The 24,101-nt window shown below is 39.7% G+C and overlaps 1 protein-coding gene and 1 long non-coding RNA gene across 3 annotated transcripts in view; one reads left to right on the top strand and one right to left on the bottom strand.

Annotated features, from left to right (window-relative positions):
- The window catches only part of LOC138757242 (uncharacterized), a 1,106,005-nt gene extending 1,088,329 nt beyond the window's left edge, over nt 1-17,676 (top strand). The window contains exon 2 of the long non-coding RNA XR_011353456.1: nt 17,294-17,676. This is a non-coding gene — a long non-coding RNA (uncharacterized lncRNA). The remainder of the gene's footprint in view (nt 1-17,293) is intronic.
- Nucleotides 1-24,101, bottom strand: part of setbp1 (SET binding protein 1) — a 331,846-nt gene that overhangs the window by 162,895 nt on the left and 144,850 nt on the right. The gene's annotated exons all lie outside the window — the stretch shown is intronic.

Genomic DNA, 24,101 nt, shown 5'->3' with positions numbered 1-24,101 from the left:
GCTGTGCAGTCCAAAATTTATGTAAGTTCCTCTTTAAGGTGGGGAATGATTTTGGAATTGAATGAAAATACAAAAATGTTCAGTACTCAGTCACTTGTGTATACTAATCCTTTCAAAATGAAGCATGGTTTGACTACCTGTCCTTTTTCTTATTTCTTTGTCAGGGCTGGTTGAATTGGATTATTCTTTTCATTGTGATTTTTGCTTCTTCCAACCTGATCTTTCAACTGCTGCTCTTCCCTCACCTTCTTTTTCTAAGTACTTGCCAGGGCCTGTTGCAAAAATGTTACTTCTGCCTGTTCTCAGTGCTGACCAGCCATCTTTGTGCTAGGTTTTCATTTTTTTTTTCATTTCCCGATTCCATTTTTCTTCTCCCAGATTATTGAACACTTCAGTAATTCTGTTAAGTATGAATATGTACTGTCACTGCAACTGGCTTTGGTACTCAAGATCAAAAATACATGCCAATTAAAATTATGAAAGCTGACCTTCACCACAGCCGAGAACTGTCAGTACACATTTATTTTTCAAAAACTAATTGTAATCTGGGTGCTGATCCCCAAAACATTAACATCCTTTACTTGATGGATCAATTCTCTGTATTTCATTTAAAGATTTTTTTTTCATTTTAATCTCTCGCAGCGCTCTTCCCTGCACAAACTCTACCCATTACATACCCTTCTCTAGCTAGGAATCCAATGACAAACCTCTCTGTAAACGTTGTCTTGCTGTGCTTAATTTAGATGGAACAGGTGTGGGATATTCTGTTCAACAACAAGCCAAACTCATGCAAAATTACCAGGAGGGGTTGGGATCTTTTGGAGTATTTTCTAATTGCTGATGAAGGCAAGCTCTGAACTGCCTGAATAGCTGATCACCATAGAGCGTTTTCTTTAAGTCTGGCAAAGAGCATTTATATTGGTGCCCATGTCAGATTAAAGCTGCAGAATTTACCATTTCCTATTCTGGTTTATATTGGTGTGTGCACAAGTGAGGTTAGCCTATGAATGGTTAAAACTGCAAAATTTAGTGTTTATTGCACTGAGACAGGAAATAAAGCCAGCAAACGTGATAAATGGCTTACCAAATCAGGCCTGCCTGATTTCCAGCTGTTTGTTCTTCAGCAGCAAAGACCACAGAAGTTCCAAAATACTGCCTCAATTATATCAGTTTAAATGGAAGGGTCTTACAGCTCAGCAAGACATATCGAGATCATGCCAGCTGTCTGTAAGAGCACTCCAGTTAGTCACATTCTCCAGCTCTTTCCTCGTAGCTTTGCTATTTATTTCTCTTTTTAAGTATCTATTCAATTCCCTTTTGAATCCGACAATAGAACATGTTTCTTACATCCTTTCAGATAGTGATTTCCAAATCATAGCCACTCATGACATGAACAGGCTTTCAAATACATAGTTCTTACTCTTTCACCTAGCGCTTTGGTTCTTGACCATGCTATCAATGGGAATAGCTTCTCTTCACTCACTCAGTTTAGATGCATGAACACCTCCTTCAAATAAATCTCATAATCTTTTCTCATCGGAGTAGAAAAATTCCAACTTCTTCAGTCAATCCCCCTGCATCCTTCCCTCGACTAATCGACTAAATCTTTGAAAAACCCTCCAAGAGACCTTGACAATGACTGAAACTGAAGGAAATACTTCAGCTATCATTATACTAGCATTTTATCAAAGGTGAATTCATATTCTTGCTTTTTCACTTAGTGTCTGTAGAGTACATACAACTCCAATTTTCCGAAATGGCCGGGACCGGGCCTATTTCGGATAAACTGTTTTTTTAAAAACAGCCTAATAGCAACAGCAAATCACTTGTAAAAGTGTTTAAACAACAACAATGAACAGGCTTTTTAAGCATGACAATAATGTTTAATTCTCAGCATAAAAAATGCTGGCCTCCGCCGTTCACTGAAACGAACCCACCGAGCCCTGTTCGGTCTGGGAACCCGAGGATCTCACTTCTGCTTGGGAGCCTGAGGGGCTGCACTGTCGCCAGGAGCCCAACATTCCAGGTCAGTTCAGCTCTGAAAAAAATTTGGATAAATGAGGATTTCTGATTTGTTTCGGATATCCTCATTTATCCGAAATTTTTAAAAAATACATAAGTGGGGATTTCGGAGAATCCGATTTCGGATAATCTGAGTTGTACTGTACTTGTTCTCAAAAATGGTCATTCATTAAGAAGTCCTGAAAAGTAAATTTATGACTTCGATTCCAATTGTGCACTGGCAACTTCATTTCTCTAGTTTATGGTTTTCTTTATCGGTCAATTCTGTGTATATCTATTGGTATTTGCAGTAAAATGTATTCTTACACCAAACTAAGCAGGTTTACTTTTCCAAATACAGCAATTTGCTGCACATAAATGTAATTTTGTTCCATGATAAAAATGTTTCAAATAATATTATTTTCTTCAGAGAGTGTGATTCTTGATTGACTTTCCCTTGTACAATCCTGAAATGTAGTATGAAAAAGTAGATTGGCAGATGGTTTCAGCATTTCAATCTGTGTTAACTTAGTAAAAAAAATATATCTCAATTTCTGGTCAACATTCTAAATACATAGTGACAAGCAGGTACCTTTAGATGTCAAACAAACTAGGCAATGCTAAGATGCATGTTAAAAACAGGGGTGGGGGGGTCTTATTTAAAAGGAAGAAAGAGGATTTTGTTTGACATTGATCTCCTTTTGATTCAGATGAGCCATTTCATTTTCTCCCCAATTATCATTACTCTGATGTGGAAGTGTCGATTGCAATCTCCTTTAAGGATGGCAATAACCAGAAGGGAAAGACCATTTGAGTAGTGCAAGGTGGCTAAGGAGGGTTTATTGCTCTGCCTCCAAAAGAATCCTTCAGTTGCATTACAAACCTAATTGGACTATCTTGTCACAAAGAGACTGAAACATGGAGGTTCTTGGATCTTTTGTGGAAGGGAATACAAAGGAGTATATCTGTAAGGATTATACATAAGCAAAATACTGCAGTTATTGGAAAACTGAAATAAAAGTAGAAAATGCTGGGAATACTCAGCAGGTCAGATAATATCTGTGGCAAGGCCAGATTTGAGATCAAAGATCTTTCTTTGGAATTGCAAACAGATGGGAGATTAAATGGTTTTAAGAGGCAATAAAAGGAAGTGACTGGAAACTGGACTTCACTTTTCTTTGGTATGCTAACTGAGTGCTGCCCACAGTGTTCCCCTACCCAAGTGGGAGGTGGCGTGCGCAAAAACATGACAAAATATATCCATAAGAAACATAAGCGTGATATTCATCTTGGTGGCTAGGTTAATCCCAACCTGAGCTGCCTCTAAAATATCTATCAGCTTCATCCCGCAGCTAGGAAGCATGGAAAGCAAGCCTCAGCTTTAAAGAATACTCTGCACAGCAACAGAACAGCTGCCATGAAGGAAGGGAATGGATAGGGTACAGGGGTCACAAAACTTCAATGGGTGTGACCAACATTCCTCAATAATTATCCTCACATATTACATTCCATGCAGCAAGTTGCCCCAAGCCAATGCAAGACATAGATTCTTAAATTAACCAAAATTCGCAACATATCTGAGAATTATTTAAAAATCAACCATTCTGACAAATATATGCAGCACTTGAAACCGCAGAAGGCAATGCAAATAGCAGACATCCATGTCCAGTCAAGATCTTATAACCTGTGTCTCTTCACTGACCTGCTCTGGTGTTGTTCTTCCTTATAACAGAAATAAATTACAGGTTGCATGTTATTACTCCGATATCTGTCTGGGTGCCAGAGGTGAGTGACATACACATTAATAAGATCATCACATGCTTAAATGTATCACAAAAAGGTCAGCTGCACTTGGGTGATTTGCACCTTGAGGGTAAGAACACATTTCCTGATGAGTAGAGCTAAACAGTCACTATTGAGATAAACCATAGAGAAACTTGGCTTTATACACGACTTGTGCTGCATGCTTCCATGTTCCAAGTTATTGGACTTCGATAGTGTCTGACCCTTCCTGACTAACCTCCCATGTGAGACCTTATCAAAAGCCTTACTAAAGTCGATGTAGATAACATGCACAGCCTTTACTTTGTCAACTTTCCTGTTAACCTCCTTGAAAAACTCTATAAGTTTAGTTAAACACGACTTGCCAGCACAAAGCCATGTTGACTATCACTAATTAGGTCATGGCTATCCAAATAATTGTATATCTGATCTTTCAGAACATCTTCCAATAATTTACCTACTACTGACATCAGGCTAATCGACCTATACTTTCCAGGGTTACATTTGGAGCTTTTATTAAATAATGGAATGACATGAGCTACCCATGGACATTTTAAATATTTCTGCCAGAGCCCCTGGAATTTCAACACTAGCCTCCCTCAAGGTCCAAGGGACTATCTTGTTAGGCCCTGGGGATTTATCCACCTTTATTTGCTTTAAGGCAGCAAGCATTTCCTACTCTTTAATCTCTATAGATTCCATGAACTCGTTGCTTGTTTTCCTCATATCCCAGGACTCTCTGGCCTTTTCCTGAGTGAATACTGATGGAAAAAAAACATTCCTCTCCCATCTCTTTTGGCTCCATACAAAGCCAACCACTCTGATCTTCAAGGGGACCAATTTTGTATCTTACTATGCTTTTGCTCTTAATATACCTATAGAAACAGGTATAAAGGATTTTCCTTTACATTATCTGCTAAAGCAACCTCATCATTTTTAGCCTTTTTGATTTCTTTCTTGAGATTTTTATTGCATTTTTTTATACTCCTCAGGTACCTAATTTTTTCCACGTTAAGCCCTTTTCACATTTGATCCCACTAAATTGGCTGTTCAGTGTCCCAGGATAGGAATGGGGGCTTTGGCTTTTCACACTTGACCACTCCTAACTGGGACACTGAACGCTTTCACACTAGAAAGGAGCCATCCCTGGGGTTAGGATTGTTCTACCTTCTACCGGTAACGTCATGATGCATCGATAGATGGTGGACCTGCCCTAAATCCTGATCAATGTATTATGATCTTATATTTGAACAAAATTAATCATGCCTAATTCTAACATAATTAAGCTTTATGTACAGCACAGTATGAGCTATTCAGCCCCTGTTGTTGTGGTGCCGACCTACATAAACCTTTATAAGGCACCATGGGAAAGTGCAAGCAAATAAATAGCAATGGCGAACAATTTTTAAACAGGGTGGGAAAGTTGGTAGCGCTATAGTGCTCAATTTATATAGCGTGGGAAAGTTTGTAGCACTATAGTGTACAATTTAAACAGTGTGGGAAAGTTGGTCGCACTATCGCATACAATTTATAAAGACCATGGGAAAAAGCAATGGCGGACCTGCGCTCCCAGAATTCCATGCAGTAGACTCAGGGCTGCATGCATGGAGCATTCATAGAGGGGTTTCTCTGCCACACAGAATTCTGGGAAGTTAGGTCCACCATTGCTTTTTTTTCCCCACAGTCTTTATAAATTGTGTGCTATAGCACTCCCAATGTTCCCACACTTTTAAAAAATTGTCTGCTATTGCTATTTATTGCTATTTATTTCCTCTCTCTCTCCCTCCGACTGCGACTTTCCCATGACAAAGTTTATACCTGCATTTTAATCTTTTCTTCCTGCACCCATGCAAAAACGTGGGTCATTTCAATCCCACAATGCAATTACCTGTTTAACACTTGCCTGAATACAACGCCGGCATCTGCAGATCCTAGGGATCGAGGCCGTCAATCCCCGATGTGAGATGGCATCATTTGACGGCGGTGTTGAACTGATTTTGCTCTCACACTTGGCACTTTAAAGGCCGATTGGCGTTTGATTCCTGGGATCACTTGCAAGTATGAAAAGGACTTTATATACCTCTCTCTTCTTCTGAACCAGATCCCCAATATCCCTTGAAAGCAAAGGTTCCCTATGCCTTCTAACCTTGCCTTTAATCCTGACAGAAACATACAAAGTTAATACTCTCAAAATTTCATCTACATTTACCAAGCACATCCTTGCCTGAAAACAATTTTTCCCAATTCTAAATACTCCCTTGTTTCCTCAGAATTGGCCTTTCTCCAAATTAGAATCTCAACCCAAGGCCTAGACTTATCCTTCTCCATAATTAACTCGAAACTAATGGCATTATGATCACTGCACCCAAAATATTCACCTACACATACTTGTGTCACCTATCCTGTCTCGTTCTCTAATAGGAGATCCAGTATTGCCCTCTCTCTAGTTGATACCTCTATATATTGATTTAGAAAACTTTCTTGAACACACAAGCCATCCAGCCCTTTTACAGTATGGGAGTCCCAATCATTATGTGGAAAGTTAAAATCTCCTTCTATCACAACTTTTTGTTTTCTGCAGCTGTTCTGGTATCTCTCTCCAGATTTGCTCCTCCAATTCTCATTGACTATTGGGCGGTCTATAATACACCTTGAGTGTGTTCATACCTTTCCCATTCCTCAACTCTGCCCTAGTCTGTTCTGTCTGAGCACAGCTGTAACATTGTCCCTGACAACCAATGCCACGCGTCCCCCTTTCTACCACCCTCCCTCCGCCCCCTGTTTATACCACATCTAAAGCCTGGAACATTGAGCTGCCAGTCCTGCCCCTCCTTCAACCAAGTTTCACTAATGGCCACTATATCATTATTCTATGTGCCAATCCATGCTCTAAGCTCGTCTTCCTTTCCTACAATATTCCTTGCATTGAAGTAGATGCACTTTAGAAAATTTCCACCACATTCAACCTGTTCATTTCTAATTGTGCATGCAATTCTCACATCATCTTTTCCCTCCTCCACTCCTCTATTTGCTGCGGCACTCTGGTTCCCTCCCCCTGCAAATCTAGTTTAAACCCACAAGAGAAGCTCCAGCAAACCTTCTCACAAGGATATTAGTCCCCTTTCAGTTCAGATGCAAACCATCCCACCTTCAATCCAATGGGGATAGAGGCAGATAACTGGATGACTGTTAGCAGAGGAAAGGGGAGTAGGCAGTCAGCACAGAGCACCCACATCCATTCACCTCAGCATTAGTTATACAGTTTTGGATATTGTTGGGAGGCATGATCTACCAGAGACAAATTGCAATGGTCAGCTTTCTGGCACAGAGTCGGACCCTTCAGCTCAGAAGGGAAGAAGGGAGAGGAGAAAAGCTATAGTGATGGGGAATTGGGGGATTCAATAGTTAGGGGGACAGATAGGAGGTTCTGAGGACAAGATCAAAACTCCCAGACACCACGGTCTGAGATATCTCAGAACATGCCGATAGCATTCTCATGCGGGTGGGTGAGCAGCAGATGTCGAGGTATATGTTGGTACCGATGACTTAAAATAGGAAAAGGGATGAGGTCTTGAAGAAGGAATACATAATGTTAGGAACCAAGGTAAAAAGCAGGATCTCAAGGACATATTGCTGCCTGCGCCACACGCCAGAGTGGTCAGAAATAGGAAATTATGGCAGATGAATAAGTGGATCAAAAGTTGGTGCAGGGGATTTAGATCTCTTTTGGGGAAGATAAGACCTGAACGAAAAGGACAGGTTGCACCTGACCGGGAATGGGATTCAAATATCCTGGTGGGCAGGATTGCTAGAGCTGTTGAGGAGGGTCAAACTTGTTTAGCAGGGGAATAGGAACCAGAATGAGTGGGAAGTGAATAGGGCAGAAGATACACATGTAGATGCACTGGGTAGCAATAGGGCAAAATTGCAAATGTAAGATTAACCATTTAACTTGGTGTACATTGGAAACAAAAATGAAAAGGGGGCTAAATGCAGCACTGAAAGTCTTGTATTTAAATGCCTGCAGTATAAGAAACAAGGTTGATGACCTAGTAGCGCAGCTGGAAGTTGGCAGGGATGACATTGTGGCCATCACTGAGTTGTGGCTGAAAGAAGACCACAGCTGGGAAGATCAGTGGATAAACAATGTATTAGAAGGACAGGAAGGTAGGCAGAGGGAGTAGGGTGGCTCTGTTGGTTAAAAATTGAATTAAATCTTTGGTTAGAAGAGACATCGGATCAGAAGATATAGAATTCCTGTGGGTAGAATTAACAAACTGTAAGGGTAAAAAGACTCTAATGGGAGTTGTATATAGGCCTCCAAACAATAACCATGATGTGGCATGCAAACTACAGAGGGAGATAAGAGAAGGCTTGCAAAAAGGGCAATGTTACAATAGTCATGGGGGATTTCAACATGCAGGTTGATTGTGAAAACCAGGTTGGTGTTGGATCCAAAGAGAAGAAATTTGTCAAGTACATTCAGGATGGATTCTTAGAATAGCTTGTGGCTGAGTTAACCAAAAGAGATGGAAAGTTAGGATTGGGAATTACGTCATGAACCACAGTTGATAAGGGAGCTTAAGGCAGGGAAACCCTTAGGAGGCAGTGATCTGGCTGCAGAGGCTGTGGCAGCGCTGGACGCAAATCCACGGACACTCAGTAGCTCTGGAGGACTCTCTTTTGCTTCTCTTTCTCTGACTGTAAAGGCACAGGCAATGTTAATGGCAAATCTTTGTCGGTCTTTTGGCATTCTAAAGGGAATTTTGTATAATATTACATTTCTGTTTTATTACATGACAATAAATAGCATCTGATTTGATTTGAATTTACCCTGCTGTCTGAGATGGAGAAACTAAGATCAGAGGTGCCATTGTACCAGTGAAATAAAGAGGACTAGAGATATGAGAGAGGAACTGGAAAAAGTTATTGGAAAGGCACATTATTAGGTAGGATGGGAGAGCAGCAATGGCTAGAGTTTCTGCAAGAATTAAGTGAGGTGCAAGACAGGTTTATTCCAAAAAATAAATATTTGAATAGGAAATTGACACAACTGTGGCTGACAAGAGAAGACAAAGCCAAAGTAAGGAATCAAAAATTAGTGGGAGAGACAGGACTGGGAAGCTTTTAAAAGCTTACAGAAGGCAACTAAGAAGGTCATTTGGAAGGAAACACTGATCAAAAAGTATACCAAAATCTTTTTTTAAGTTAAAAAAAAAGCGAGAGTCGATATTGGACTGATAAAAAAAAAATGACACTGGAGAAATTGTAATGAGAGACAAGGAGAGGAACTGAATGATTATTTTGCATCACTCTTCACTGTGGAAGACAGTAGCAATACACTGGACTTTCAAAGGTGTCAAAGAAGAGGGGAGAGCGCAGACATGATCGCCAAATAGGTAGTGCTTGGAAAGCTGAATGGTCTAAGATGAATCTCCCAGATCAGATGAAATACACCCTTGGGTTCTGAAATAAATAGCCACAGAGATTCAGGAAGAATTAGTAGTCATCTTCCAAAGATTAATAGATTCTGGCATGGTTCTGGAGGACTGGAAAATTGCAAAGGTCACTCAGCCAATTAAAAAGGGAGGAAGGCAGTGAAAAGGAAATTATAGATCTGTTAGCCCAATATCAGTGGTTGAGAAGTCATTGGAGACAATTGTCATGGATGAAGTGTTAAGAGTATCTGGAGGTGCATGGTGAGATAGTCCAAAGTAGGCATGGTTTTCAAAGGAGAAATCTTGCCTGACAAATCTACTGTAATTTTGTTGAGGAAATCACATGCAGGTTAGAGAAGGAAATGCCATGGATGTTATGTTTGAATTTTCAAAAGGTATTTGATAAGGTGCCGCACATAAGGCTGCTTAACAAGATGAGAGCCCATGAAATTACAGGAAAGGTACTAACATGGATAGAACATTGGCTGATTGGCAGGAAACATTGAGAGTAAAGGGATCATATTCTGGTTGGATACCAGTTACCAGAGGTATACTGCAGGGGTTAGTGTTAAGGGCACATCTTTTACATTGCATGTTAATAATTTGGATTCCAGAATAAATGGCCTTGTGGCTATGTCTGCAGGTGATACAAAGATAGACGGAGGGGCAGGTAGTGATGAGGAAATGGAGAAGCTTCAGAGAGACTTCGATATTCTCCTAATGGGAAAATAAGCGGCAAATGAAATACATTATTGGAAAGTCTACAGTGATCAGTGATACACTTTTTGGCAGAAGGAAGAGAAGGGCAGAATTTGGGGCAGCATAATGGCACAGCTAGTTCAGCTATTGTCTCATGGTTCCAGAAACCTGGGCTTAATCCTGGCCTCATGAACCATCTGTTAGGTTCTCCTTATGATTGCGGATTTTCTCTGGGTGCTCCAGTTTTCTCCCACATTCTAAAGACCGGTATTAGTAGATGAATTGGCTACTGTAATTTGTCCTTTGTGTGTTAGTGAGTGGTAGAATCCAAGTTCAATGTGCAGCCGTAATCAGAAAGTTTTTTTTTCCAAGCTCCATTTGAATAATGAAGTCAAAAGGCTGAGATTTTGGAATGAGGATGAGATGGATATTTAAAATGATGTGTGCTCAAGACAGAATAGCAGTTTTCTGTACAGCTGTCCAATCGGTGTTTAGTCTCCTGATTGTGAAAAGTCTGTACAGTACATCACACTGAAAGTACAAATCAATCTGTTGTTTCCATAAAAAGACTGATTGGGCCCCTGAATAGTAGGAATAGTGGAGATAAGAATGCAGACGCCGTATCGCTTGAAAGCGCAGGAAGGTGCCATGGGAGAAAAAATTGGTTCAAGCGCAGATGGAAGCCTGAACCAGAGCATCCCAAAGGGAATAGTACTTTGAAATATCTAAATAGGGTGGAGGAGAAAGATGTATGTGGTAAGTACTTATTGGAAATTGCAAAGGATCATCTGGTGAGGTTGAAAGTGAAGACAAGGAGAATCCTTTCCTGAAAAGATCTGTTACAGCAAGGAATGGAACAGAATCAGAATCAGAATTTATTGTCATGGAATATGCCACAAAATTTGTTTTGTGGCTTCATTACAGGTGCAAATATTAAAGCTATAAATGACATTTAAAAAATAAATTTTAAATTTAGACATATAACAAGGTAACCAGCCCTTCTGACACACAAGCTCATGCCACCCAATTAACCTACAACCCCCTTCCCAATATGTTTTGAATGGTGAGAGGAAACCAGAGGATCTGGGAAAAACCCACGAAGACACAGGAAAAATGTATAAACTCCATACAAACAGATTCAAACCTGGGTGTAAGCACTATAACAGCGTTGTGCTAACTGCTATGCTAACTGTACCACCCGTAAATAAATAAATATACGAATCCAAAAAGGAGATAAAATAAGGTCGTATCTATGTGCCATTGTCCATTTAGACATCCACAGTTTTTAAAAAAGCTGTATGGTCACATTGAAGCTTTAAAAGTGATTTGGTCTCAATGGAACATTGGATTCAATTTTGGCCACTATGCTTTAGGAAGGACATGGCAGCCCTTGATCAGATACAATAAATGGTCTGGACCTGTGGGGAGCTGAGACATAGTGCTCCCGCTGGGTCCAATCACCCAGGCAAATTGCCATCAGCTCTGTCCAGGCTTTAAACAGGGAGTCAACAGTAGTTTTATTTAAAATCCCACAACCACAGGGTTTGCACCCTAGATAGCACCATCTATGATCGGCAGCAGCCATGAGGAGTTGCAGACTCTGGGGAAGCGGAGGACTGATGCAGGGCACCAGAACATGGGGAGACCACCCCCTGTCTGAGAATGAGAAGTAGAGGAGACAACACATGGGATGGTGACCATGGGGGAAGACCAGTGAAGGAAACACACAGGTGATGGGCTGTTGGTGACTCAAGGAGAGGAACCCACAGAGGCTCTAGGCTGCTGGAGATTGCAGTCAAGAGACTTGTATCAGACTGCGGACTGCTGGAAACTAGCTTGAAACTGTCTGAGGAAGTATCAGATATCGGAACCGGAACGTGAGTGGGTGGCGAGGGCGCTGAAGGGTTCCTAATCATATCAGAGGTTCAGATCTGGAGCTCAGAACACTGATAGCTTGGACTGGACTCTGGCTGCAGAGGCTGCGGCAGCACTGGAGGCAAATCCACAGACACTCGGTGACTCTGGAGAGAACGTTTTTTGCTTCTCTTTCTCTGACTGTAAGAGGAGCTTCAGGCAATTTCTGCCAATGGTGAAGCTGTCTGTTTTACAGCAGACAAAAGCGATTTCATGTAATATGACACAGATTTTATTACATGACAATAAATTAAATCTTGAATCTATGATCTGGAATCTTGCTTGAATAATTCCCAAGCTGAAGTATTTGAGATAAAAGGTTAAATGGGAAAAGGTTGGGTTGTTGAAGAAAGGATGATTTATTTGGCAGAGATATCTGAGGTTTAGATCGGAGAATCTCAAGGAGGTCATTTCCATTAGATTCAATGGGGAAAAGATAAATGAAGAGGTGGGGGTTAATTCTCTTGATTGGCCTGACACAAAGACAAGTTAACACTGTCCACATCAAAAAGTGAAAATAAAATAAAACCAGTTTTGACTCTAACCACCAAATGCATACAAGCAATCTCAACACAATCATGTCCACTTTGTATCCCCACTCTGTAACTGAATTCAGGACATTAATCAGCTCAACATTAGTGAGGAACAATGATTCCCAGCTCAAGTTGTCCTTAAGAGACCTTTCAGCCAATCAACTTCTAAGATGCAAATACAATGACGCTGAATGCCATATTATACTCTACTCCTGTGACTAAAACAAACGGTCATGTCAACCATTATCATTTTCATCTCTCAAGGATAGCATCCAACCTACTAAGGAAAGGGGAGAAGTCAACAATCTACTATGTGTATGTGCAAGGGACATAGGACACTTTTCCATAGAATACATGTTAAAACTTTGCAGCAGATGCTGACTTTAAATTTAAATAATCAAGCAGAGCAACTTATTTGAACATCCTGTATTTCCCACTCCATAAATCATTATTCTCTATTTCTGCATGTGTTATGCTGACACAAGCTGCTTCACATAACTGTAGCCTGATGAAGCTGGGGCAGTTTTAGCTACAGACCTGGTACAGATTGCTATCAATAGCATCTTGCTGAGTCTTGATTAACCAATGTATTTTATTCCACCTGCTGTTAATGGATTAGCAGATGCATCTGCAAAGAATCTGGATTGGAAATCTAGTTTTTTAGGCCTTTAAAATTAACCAAACCAAATGATAATACATCATCACAGCTGCTACCATACTTATGCCTGATACCCTTCAACATAATTGCAAACAGCTTCTAGCACCATGCATTTTTACCCTTTAACAGAAGCTGTTAAAACTGAAAATGTTTTTCTGGAAAGAGATTCTATTTTTGTGCCTCTGCAGCTCTTGTTGGCACTGGTTCAGGTTTTCCTTGTCTTTCTAATTCCCTTCCCTCATCAATCTTCCTCCCAGATCTGTTGTGCGCTGAGCCTTATTTTTGCATTTGCAGCCGAGCTATGATTTGAAGAGAGAGAAAAATGCACAACACACTGCAGTACTTAAAATAATTCAAGATTTGATCAACCATGAATCTTAATTTCTCACTTGGGTTAACAGTCAAACCAATATTTGAAATGATTTACTTAATTTCTTTACGATGGACTCAAATAAAGCTGTGCACACGAGTATACATACTTTTAAAAAATATATGAATGTAGCTTGTACAAATGTCAACATAGGACAAAACAATTTTGCAAACACAAATCAAAAACCTTTCAAGGTTATCCCCAAAGTCTTGTTTTCACTGCTGTCAATACTTCTCCAAGCGCCCTTTTCCCACCGATCCAGCTCATCAGAAATTATACAATAGCACCACAAGCATTTTCAGAGTGGATAGCCTTGCTTTTAATGATACAATGAACACAAATATACTCTCTGCTGCAAACTTTGTTTGCAAAAATCAATGCAACTTCTTATTTAATTAATATTCAACTCTCACATAAACAAGCAATGCAGGTGGCAGTCGTCCATTTCAAAAGACTTATAAGAACCAATATTGACTGCAGCAAGTAGAAAACACCAGCCCAAAACATAACCTTTAACTAAAAACCATTGCTATATTTGTATGCATGCCAAGTCTAGCTTTGGTGCATAAAAGATGAGGGACATAACCATGCCATAGAAGAGAGTCCGAACACTCTAACTTTCAACACAAAACTTTAATTAAGCCATTGTTTATAATATGATCACAAAAAAAGAGGGCGAATAACTTACAGAAGCAATGGCATGTAATATTGGCACTCGTAGTATATAAAGGATCAGATTATGTTTTCTTTCAAAAGGGATACCTTGGCACTACAACCTATTTTCATATCTTGACTAAAGTAGAAAATTTAAAATATTATGTGACAGGATTTGTATTGTGAGAGCAACAGGATGCAAAGAAAGATCACATCTTGACAGACATTCCTTTTTATGCATTTCTGGAATTATGCCATGCCACTATGCAGAGAGAGCTAGGTCACATACAATGCATTTGAATGGTGTTAGTATGAGGATACATCACACCACCTGCCGGATATTCATCGTTCTGTGATAAGACATCGCAAAGCCAATTGAAAGCAGAGGTCATTGTTTTAAAACAAGTATTATCCTCAGAGTGAAATGCAGAAAGTTGCAGAAAACAATTCATACAATAATACTGAAGTCATTTTTAATGTAGCAATGCTTAATTACGCTGACTTTGTTGGTAAAACTTCATGATGTACTTGTGAATTTTATTGATGGTCTTGATCGAAGCAGCACAAGCACAAATCAAACACGATCTGAATCTGAATGTGAATCAAACCCAGAATGTTTTTTAAAATCGTGAGGAATTCTGGGCTCTTTAAGCTTTAGTCTATACCAATTTGTCTTTAATAAAGTAATCTGATTGTCCTCTCAACCAAACAGGTGGCATTTGGAACAGAATAAATTTAAGGTTTTTTTTAAAGTTCACAAATAAACCCTCTGTACCATCAGCAGAATTGTATTCCATGCCATCTGGAAGCTAAGGTTAGCATCAAGTCACCAATGACCAGTTGAAGCATTTTAGGAGCAGGAACAATTTTACCTGAACTGCAGAAACCACAATTGCCAGCACTTTGAGACTACCGTGAATGTCTGCATTAACAAGCCAGACCATTTCAGAGTTCACTCAAGATTTTCCAACTGCCTTCTGATTTTGGTCTCCGAAAGATAAATGACAGTCAATACCTATATGACAAAGGCATTTTAAAATACCTAATGAACAATAGTCATTCAAAACACAGGCTAAAAATTAATTTATACAAATTCAAATAAAAGATGCTGTGTCATTGAAAATTTGATTAATCCAAGACGAATTTCACAAATTTTTGAAGGTATTTTGGTATACCTTGAGAAACAACTGAATTCTTTGGTAAGATATTTCTTGCCATAGATAGTTTATTGGGGCATAAATAAGTGCTGTTAACACCAAGGCAAGAGCACTGAGATTTTCAAACTGAAAAATGTTCTGAGAAATAAAATGTCTTTCTCACAATGCAACCAAGTTTTTTTTTAAAACACTGCTTGACCCGAAAACATTAGTTAAAGGCAAACACTCAACCTACATTGATAGTTCCACCAAAACTCCTGCAACCTCAAATACAACCTCGGATGTGCCTCGACTACATTGCCACGGAGGTCAAGGTCATAATTATTTTCAGCTTTCTAGCCTTAGGATCATTCCAGGCAGCTGTTGCCGGTGTCTGTTGTATCCCACTGTTTGCTATTCACTGCTGCTCTAGGGAAAACATACGAGTTCCACAGTCAAGGAGAGAAGATTTCATCCAATCTTTTTTTAACCCAAGGGGGCAAGCAGAATGGAGTTTACTGCTGTCTATGCTACAGCTTTCATAAAATGCAAATGTTCAACCTCCTGATGATATAGCTTGATATAGCCCTGGAGAGCCCTCATGGCCATCTTGCTCAAAGTACATCCCTTCTTCTTCATGAACCCACAAAAGTCCCTCAGATTCGAAGCATTGTCCCACACCTCTTCCCATCACTGGAGCATCCATTTAATCCTCTCCAGCTCACAGAAGCTTATGATGTTGTAACCATGCTTATGCTGTTCTAATTATGTTTCTTCTTGGGAATTCTCTGTTCAAGGAGACTGGCACATTTAATATAGTTAAGACATAACTGAGTAGATTTTTGCATAGTACGAAAATTGGGGGTGATGAGGAAGAAACAAGTAGATGGAGCTAAGTCCAAGGCCAGATCAGCCATGGTCTTATTAAATGGTGGAGAAGGCTCGACAGGCAAGATGGCTTACTCCTCCTCCTATTTGTCATGGAATTGCCATAGCTGAAAACCCACAATTGGTCCCAACTGTCAGAAATGAAAGCCCAAAGCCAAAGGATGCATTAGTGCAGAAGACAATCATAATTGCAGATGACACAAAATTGTAGGTGTAGATATCAACAAGGAAGGATTTCAAAGCTTGCAGAGGGATTTGGAGAAGCTGGAAAAATGTATTGCAAATTGGCAGATGGAATTTAATGCTGACAAGTGTGAAGTGCTGCATTGTGGAAGGACAAACCAAAGTAGGACATACAAGGCATATGATAAGGGACTGAGGAGAATGGTAGAACAGAGGGATCTGGGAATTCAGAAACATAATTCCTTGAAAATGAGATAGGGTTGTAAAAAGAGCTTTTGTCATATATGGACTTCATAAATCAAAGTATTGAGTTCAGGAGTTGGGTTGTTATGGTAAAGTTGTATAAGACAATTATGAGGCTAAATTTAGAGTATTATATGCAGTTTTGGTCACCTAACTACAGGAAAGATATCAATAAAATTGAAAGTGTGCAGAAAAGATTTACTAGGATGTTGCCAAGATTTGAAGAACTGAATTACAGGGAAAGATTAAACAGGTTAGGATTTTATTCCCTGGACCATACACAAAATAATAATGGATTTCAATTGAGCAAATGCAAGTGGGCTGTTTCCACTGAGGGTAGGTGAGACACAAATTAGAAGAAATGGGTTAGGGGTGAAAGGGGAGAAGTTTAAGGTAAACATTACATGGATTTTCCACACACACATACACAAGCATGTCTCAATACTTTCAGTCTACATTTAAAACTGTAGAAGCAAATTATTTGTTGCTTCTCATCTCTGGGATCAGCACCTTCATTCAAGGCTTCTTCTGGTTTACAATGTACTTCAGTAACAATGCGATCTATGTATGTTGTCATAAAGGCTGATGAAATGAAATTGCTTCGGGGTCACTCATGAAGCATCTTATACAGTTGAGCAAATGTTCCCGAATATAGGTCAGCTTCTTACATTACTGAAGTGATACTCTTAATGCTCATCACACTATGACCAACTTTCTGAGTAGGATTGGCACTTGGAATATTTCTGGGTGAAGGAAATTAGCACAGGAGAAAGTACAACTTTTGAGACTGTAAGGTAAAACATCATGAGATGGGAATGTGTAGGGAGTTACCCTGTACAGGGCAGTAACAAGAAGGGGAGGTGTCCTTGTACTCCTGTTAGGTAAAACATCATGAGATGGGACCGGAGAAGGAGTCACCCAGTACTAAGGAGTAACAGAATGCATCCTTGTACTTACAAGATAAGAGAGACATTGATGGATTGAGAGGCAGGAAGCTAGCAGGGAAAGGATAGCAACAGTTTTAGTCATTGGACAAGTAATGATATGATGATGTTCTAAGCATGTATCCAAGGGTATAAAAAATCACCATTTTGCTGATAACGGCAGAATGCATTCTCCGGCTAACATCGTTAGTCGCAAGTGTTACAATCCGGTAATAAAGAACAAAGAACCCTGATTTCGACTCAGTCTGGTGTTTGTCTCACTCATTCATGAACAATGCAGACCTAACAAGACCCAGTGAGGTTGCCCAAAGTAATACTACTATATATCCAGAACAATCCAGAACACTCAAAGAACCAGTCAGGTCCTCAGTTGCACTGTCAAGTCAAGTTTATTGTCACCTGATTGTACAAGCACAACCTGATGAAACAGTGTTCTCCAGTCCTCAATGCAAAACATGCAGACACACAACCAGACATCACACACATACAGACAAATACATATGCAGGAGAAGTATTTCATCTACTCTAATAAATAAATATTGATTCACGGATATGAAAGTCTCGGATGGTTCGTGTGTTCCTTTGGTTGTTCAGCATTCTCACTGCCTGTGGGAAGAAGCTACCCCTCAGCCTGGTGGTGCTGACTCTAATACTCCTCTCTCTTCCCCTAACGAGAACAGATGAAAGATGCTGTGTGCAGGGTGCAAGGGGTCCTCAATGATTTTGCACACCCTCTTCAGACAACAATCCAGACCTATCACATCAATAGTTGGGGTTGGGGGGGGGGTGTAACTCCAGTGATCTTCTCTGCCCTCTTATGGTCCTGTGGATTGACCTCCAATCCATTTCTCTGCAGCAACTATACCACACTGTGATGCAGCCGGCCAGGATGCTCTCAATAGAGTTCCAATAGAAAGTTGACATAATGGTAAGCGGTAGCCTTGCATGTTTCAGTCTTCTCAGGAAGTGCAGTTACTATTGTGCCTTCCTCAAAAGTGAGGAGATATTGGGTATCCACAATAGGTCACTAGTTAAGAGAACTACAAGGAACTTAGTGTCTTCCACACTACTACAGAGTTGTTGATATGTAGTGGAGATAGTCGTTCCTGGTTCTCCTAAAGTCCACAATCATCTCCTTCATCCTGTTCACGTTGAGATTCAACTTGTTACTCTCGCACCATTTCATGGGATTTTCCACTCTTATCTGTAGTGCGACTCGTTGTTGCTGATGAGGCCAACGACTGTTGTGTTATCTGCAAACGTGATGACCCTGTTGGAGCTGGATCTGGCGATGCAGTCGTGGGTCAGTTGCGTGAATAGGAGCGGACTGAGCACATGTGCCCTGAGGTGCGCTAGTGCTCAATGCGATGGAATACTCCAACTATGAAGAGGATGCAAATTTTTGGTGTGCATGATCTTAACCTGCTTCACCTGGATGATATCACCAGGCAAAGTTTACAGAGCAGGTCTCAGAACCTAGCACCAAATGCACCAAGATGGATGCATATTGCATTTGTGGACACAAGAGACTACAGGTGCTAGAATTAAAAAAAACAGCATGTGAATATACTCAACCAGTCAATTAGCATTTTTAGAGGAAAAAAGTAAAACCCTATTGCCATTTACCGTATATTTCAGGTGATAAGACGACCTTCAAGTAAGACAGGGCCTCAATTTCAGCTTGAATTTCATGGTTTTAGCTCATATTGAATGTATAAGAAAACCTGTCAATTTTCTTACTTTTAAAAAATATATATTTTTATTGAGTTTAACATAATAAATGACGATTACATATTAATCAATTGTATACAAGCAAATACATACCAAAGAGAGGGGAAAAAAGTAATAAAATGTGTATATCTACATTAATGATTACTTGTAATAACTCAATCTAGTAATAAACATATTGAATGCAACCATGATAGACCAATTATTAGACTGTTATATTAAAATAATAAGGATAAAAAAAGGAAAAAAAAACACCTAAAGGACTAATCTAATCCTCTCCCTCTTTGAGAAGAAAAAATAATCAATAATGACAGGAAATCACTGGTGATCCTGGAGAATGGACAAAGGATTACTTCCAATGCTTTAAAAAAATGCTAAGAATGGGCCCCATAACTTGGTAAATTGAAACTTTAATATTATATCTGATTTTCTCTAAACTTAAAAAGGTCATTACATCATCGATTTTCTTCTCGACGCCTCAGAGTGGCTGCAAGGAATGTGCCAGAGTCTGGTGTCTAGACATCTTAGCAACAACCCAAATTTTGTTACAGCACCCCAAACTTCAAGTAAGAAATATGTAAATTAAGCAAGCAATCGATTACAGTAACAGTAAAAGAAAATCAAAGTCTTTGTTTCTGGCTAGGAAGATGCCAAATGGAGCTGAGTCCAAATCTTCAGCATCAGCTCCATTCTTAACATCCAGTGAGGTGCCGTCCACATTGAAGAAGTCACCTCAAGCTCACAGGCAGGAGCGGGGACTTCGGGCTCCCGGGCAGGAGCGGGGACCTCAGGCTCTACAATTCTTTCTTTACAATTTACAATTGTAAAATGTCTGGATGGGTTATGGTGGTTAGATGGTCGGGGTCCGGCAGAGGGAGTGGGGAGGTGTCAGGGACTGGTAGCGGTGGTCAGGACCAGTCTGCATTCTGGCCAAAATTTTCAAGTCAACTTTTTTTGTTTCTGCCCTAAAAGATGGCCCCTTTTTTTGGGAGCTTCAAGGGTCGTCTTATCCGCTGAAATATATGGTACGTGGATACACAGTACTTCTGTGTTTTTCTGCCATTCTGGTCATTATGAGAGACAGGCTGTGGTTGATGGTTGAAGGAAGAAATGTCTAAGAAGAAAGTATTATTCAGGTTTTAATTAGTCAGTATTCAATTGAGTTCTAATATTCTAACTTTGAAGTGTCCAAATTAATATTAGCTCAGAATCACAACATAGTCTAGCTCTGGTGTGGATCACTGTTAAGTTCAAATACCTGTATTAATTTTCAGAAATTCAGTTTGCAAATTGGAGACTAAACTCGGTGAATGAAGATAATTTTTATTTGACTCTTAAAAAAAATGTTTACATCAAACAGTTGTCAAGTACAATATAATCACAAGTCACAAATCATGCTCCAAATAGGTACCATGTATTGATAGGATAGATGCATGGCGAATGTCTCCTCTTGGAAAAATCTAAAATATATGACCATTGTTTAAAAATAAAAGGCCATCTATTCAAGACAAATGTTTCTTAGAGAATCATGAATCTTTGGAAGTCTTTTCCTCAAGGAGTCATGGAAGCAAAGACTTTGAACATGATTAAGGCAGAGGTAAATCAATTCTTCCATTGGCAGATGGCAATGCAGAGTTGAGGTTACAGTCAGATCATCCGTGATCTTGTTGAATGAAAGAACAAGCTGGAGGGGCCAAATAGTTCATGATCTTGATCTGTTTTCTCATACAAATAACTGTGACCCTTTGCTATGAATACACACAGTCCATCTGGCTGAATATGCCAGATGATATAGTCTTTTACTGTACATCACCAAATCAATTGTATACAAGGAATTATAACATTAGATCCCATCCTCTGATTTTAAAAAGTACATATCATTATTTGTAATTAATTGATATGAAAATTCAGATAAGATTCAGATTTATTGACAGAGTTTACACATGACATCACCTACAACCCTGAGATTCTTGTTCCTGCAGGCAAGACAGAATTACCACTCATGGGTAATGCAAAAATAACTTCACTCAATGTACAAATGTAAACAAACAAAGAAATGTAAACAAACTGATGTCCAATACAGGGAGAGAAAAAATCAACAAAGTGCAAAAGTAAGAGTACTGAAATGAGTCCCTGATTGAGTTTGTTGTTGAGGAGTCTGATGGTGGAAGGGTAGCTCCTGTTCCTCAACCTGTGGGTGTGAGTCTTGTGGCACCTATACCTCTTTCCTGATGGTAGCAGTGAGAACAGAGCATGTGCTGGGTGATGTGGATCCTTGCCGGAGAGCAGCAGCGTTCCTTGTAGATGTTCTTGATGATGAGAAGGGTTTTGCTTGTGATGTCCTGTGCTGTGTCCACTACCTTTTTGCAAGGCTTTACACTCAGAGGTTTTGGTGGCCCCGTACCAGATATGATGGAGCCAGTCAGCACACTTTCCACCATACATGTTAAGAAATTTGCCAGGGTTTCCAATATCATATTAAACCTCTGCAAACTCCTGAGGAAGTAGAGGAGCTGACGTTACATTAGTTTAAGATTGAAGGTGGACAATTATAAGGGGAACATGAGGGGAAATTTCTTTATGCAAAGGGTGGTAGGGATGTGGAATGAGCTTCTGACAGACGTGGTCGAGGCGGGATCATTGGTTACATTTAAGGAAAGACTGGATAGTTACATGGATAGGAGAGGACTGGAGGGGTATGGACCGGGTGCTGGTCAGTGGGACTAGGAGGGTGGGGATTTGTTACGGCATGGACTAGTAGGGCCGAACTGGCCTGTTCTGTGCTGTAAGTGGTTATATGTTTATATGGTTTTAGAGTGTTGGGTCCAGGAAAGATCGTCTGATTTAGTGACGCCCAAGAACTTAAATTTGATCACCTTCTCCACCTCTGATCCCAAAATGATCACTGGATCGTACACCTCTGGTCTTCCCTTCCAGGTCAACAATCAGCTCCTTGGTTTAAGTAACATTGAGTGTGAGGTTGTTGTTGGTGCACCATTCAGCCAAGCTTTCAATCTCCCTCCTGTATGCTGACACAGTGACCCTTTTTACACAACCCACTTGTGTGGTATCATCAACGAATTAGTACATGGTGTTGTCATACTGAGCCACACTGTCATAGGTGTAGAACAAGTAGAGTGGGAGGTTAAGAACACACATAAGCAACTGTAACTTTAAAAGTGTATTTTTCCCCCTCTTGCTTTGTTCACAGTGCAGGGCAGCTGATCAGATCACAGTTTCCTTGGCTCAATCCATAACATTCTTATCTCTAGATCATAAAATTTAAATTTCAACTCCACACTAGACTATGAGGGTTTACATAATCTAACTTGACATTCAAATTCAATCATTATTTGGTCTAATGAAGAATCAAACTTCAACAATCCAATGAGAGGACATGTACCAGGGTTACATACCACAGATACCACAGTACTAAATCCTGGTCCTCTAATCACATTTTCTTCATGTTTGGCTCTTTGGAAGCCAAGGAACTGTGATTTTATCTTTGTACGCCAATTTATCATGTTTGCCATGTTGGCAAATAGGATTGCTACATCTTCAATTCTTCTCCTTTGCCTGACATTTAATGCCTTTTTTATGGGTAGCTTGCATAATATAATAACTCTGGGCCAGGCACAGTTAGATTTTCCCTATCAGTCAAATATAAAGCTTCACATCAGCGTCAATTGGTACATTGTTCTCAGAAATAAGAAAAAAATCCTTTCAATAAGACTTAGTGTCAGTGAAACACAATTAAAAAAAATAACAGTTTTGACAAGAAAATATTGCTCTATTTAAAGTTGGAAAAGACCAACAAAATATCGTTCTTTATTCCTGGTGAAAATAAACTCCTGATATAATTCAGAAATTGTTTTTTTTAATTCAAAAATCTTTACTTTTAATCCTTCAAAATTACACTTTTTTTTCTTTGCAAGACACCACACCCCTCCCCATGTTGAGTATTAAAAACTCTCACCCACTCACTGGCATGCAGAGTGTTAGTGAATGACATGTTGGCAGCAAAGCAGACTTATTCACACGTTCTCCTCCTCTTCTGCTTGACAGGACTCTACCCAGCAACCACTTCAGTTGCCATGACAACATGTGGTCTCCAGTGAATGAAATATTTGAAGAATATACCAAATACGACTGAGAAAATAAGCTTCTGTTTATTCAATCCAAATGAAAAGCTATCAATTTTGTAACTTTTCCAAATGGCTCTTAAATCAATGGATTTTTATCTGATTTTCTCAACGTAGCATTTCATAAACATCCACCAAAATATTATGCATGTTGGCAATGCTGAAAGACGGGGTGGTATTTTTTTTTAAAAGGCTATTTTGAAGGGGCAAAGGCAAAACCAACTGACAGAATATCTACACTACAGAATATCTACAGATGTGTACTGGAAAGTGTGCTGACTGACTGCATCATGGCCTGGTATGAAGTGGAAAGCCCTGCAAGAGGTAGTGGACACAACCCAGTACATCACAGGGAAAATTCTCCCCACCCTCAATACACTTTACATGCAACGTTGCCATTGAAGAGCAGCAGTAATCTAGGACACCACACCACCCAAGACATGCTCTGTTCTTGCTGCTGCCATCAGGAAGAGGCATAGGTGCAACAAGACACGTACCATTAGGTTCAAGAACTGTTGCTACCTTTCCACCATCGGACTCCTAAACAACAAACTCAATCTGAGACTTATTTAAGGACTCTTACTTTGCACATTATTTATTATGGAATAATTATTTCCTGTACTGCAATTTATTTACATTTATTTATTAGTTTACATTTCTCTCTTTTGCTTAAGTATCTTTCCTTGAGTCCAGTGTTTTGTACTACGGATAAGTAGAAATTCTGCCTGGCCCTCAGGAAAAAGAATCTCAGAGTTGTATATGATGTCATTCATGGACTCGGACAATAA

The sequence above is a fragment of the Narcine bancroftii genome, chromosome 3 (genome assembly GCF_036971445.1).
Source record: "Narcine bancroftii isolate sNarBan1 chromosome 3, sNarBan1.hap1, whole genome shotgun sequence".
NCBI classification, from domain to species: domain Eukaryota; kingdom Metazoa; phylum Chordata; class Chondrichthyes; order Torpediniformes; family Narcinidae; genus Narcine; species Narcine bancroftii.
This window is presented reverse-complemented; position numbering and strand designations above follow the sequence as displayed.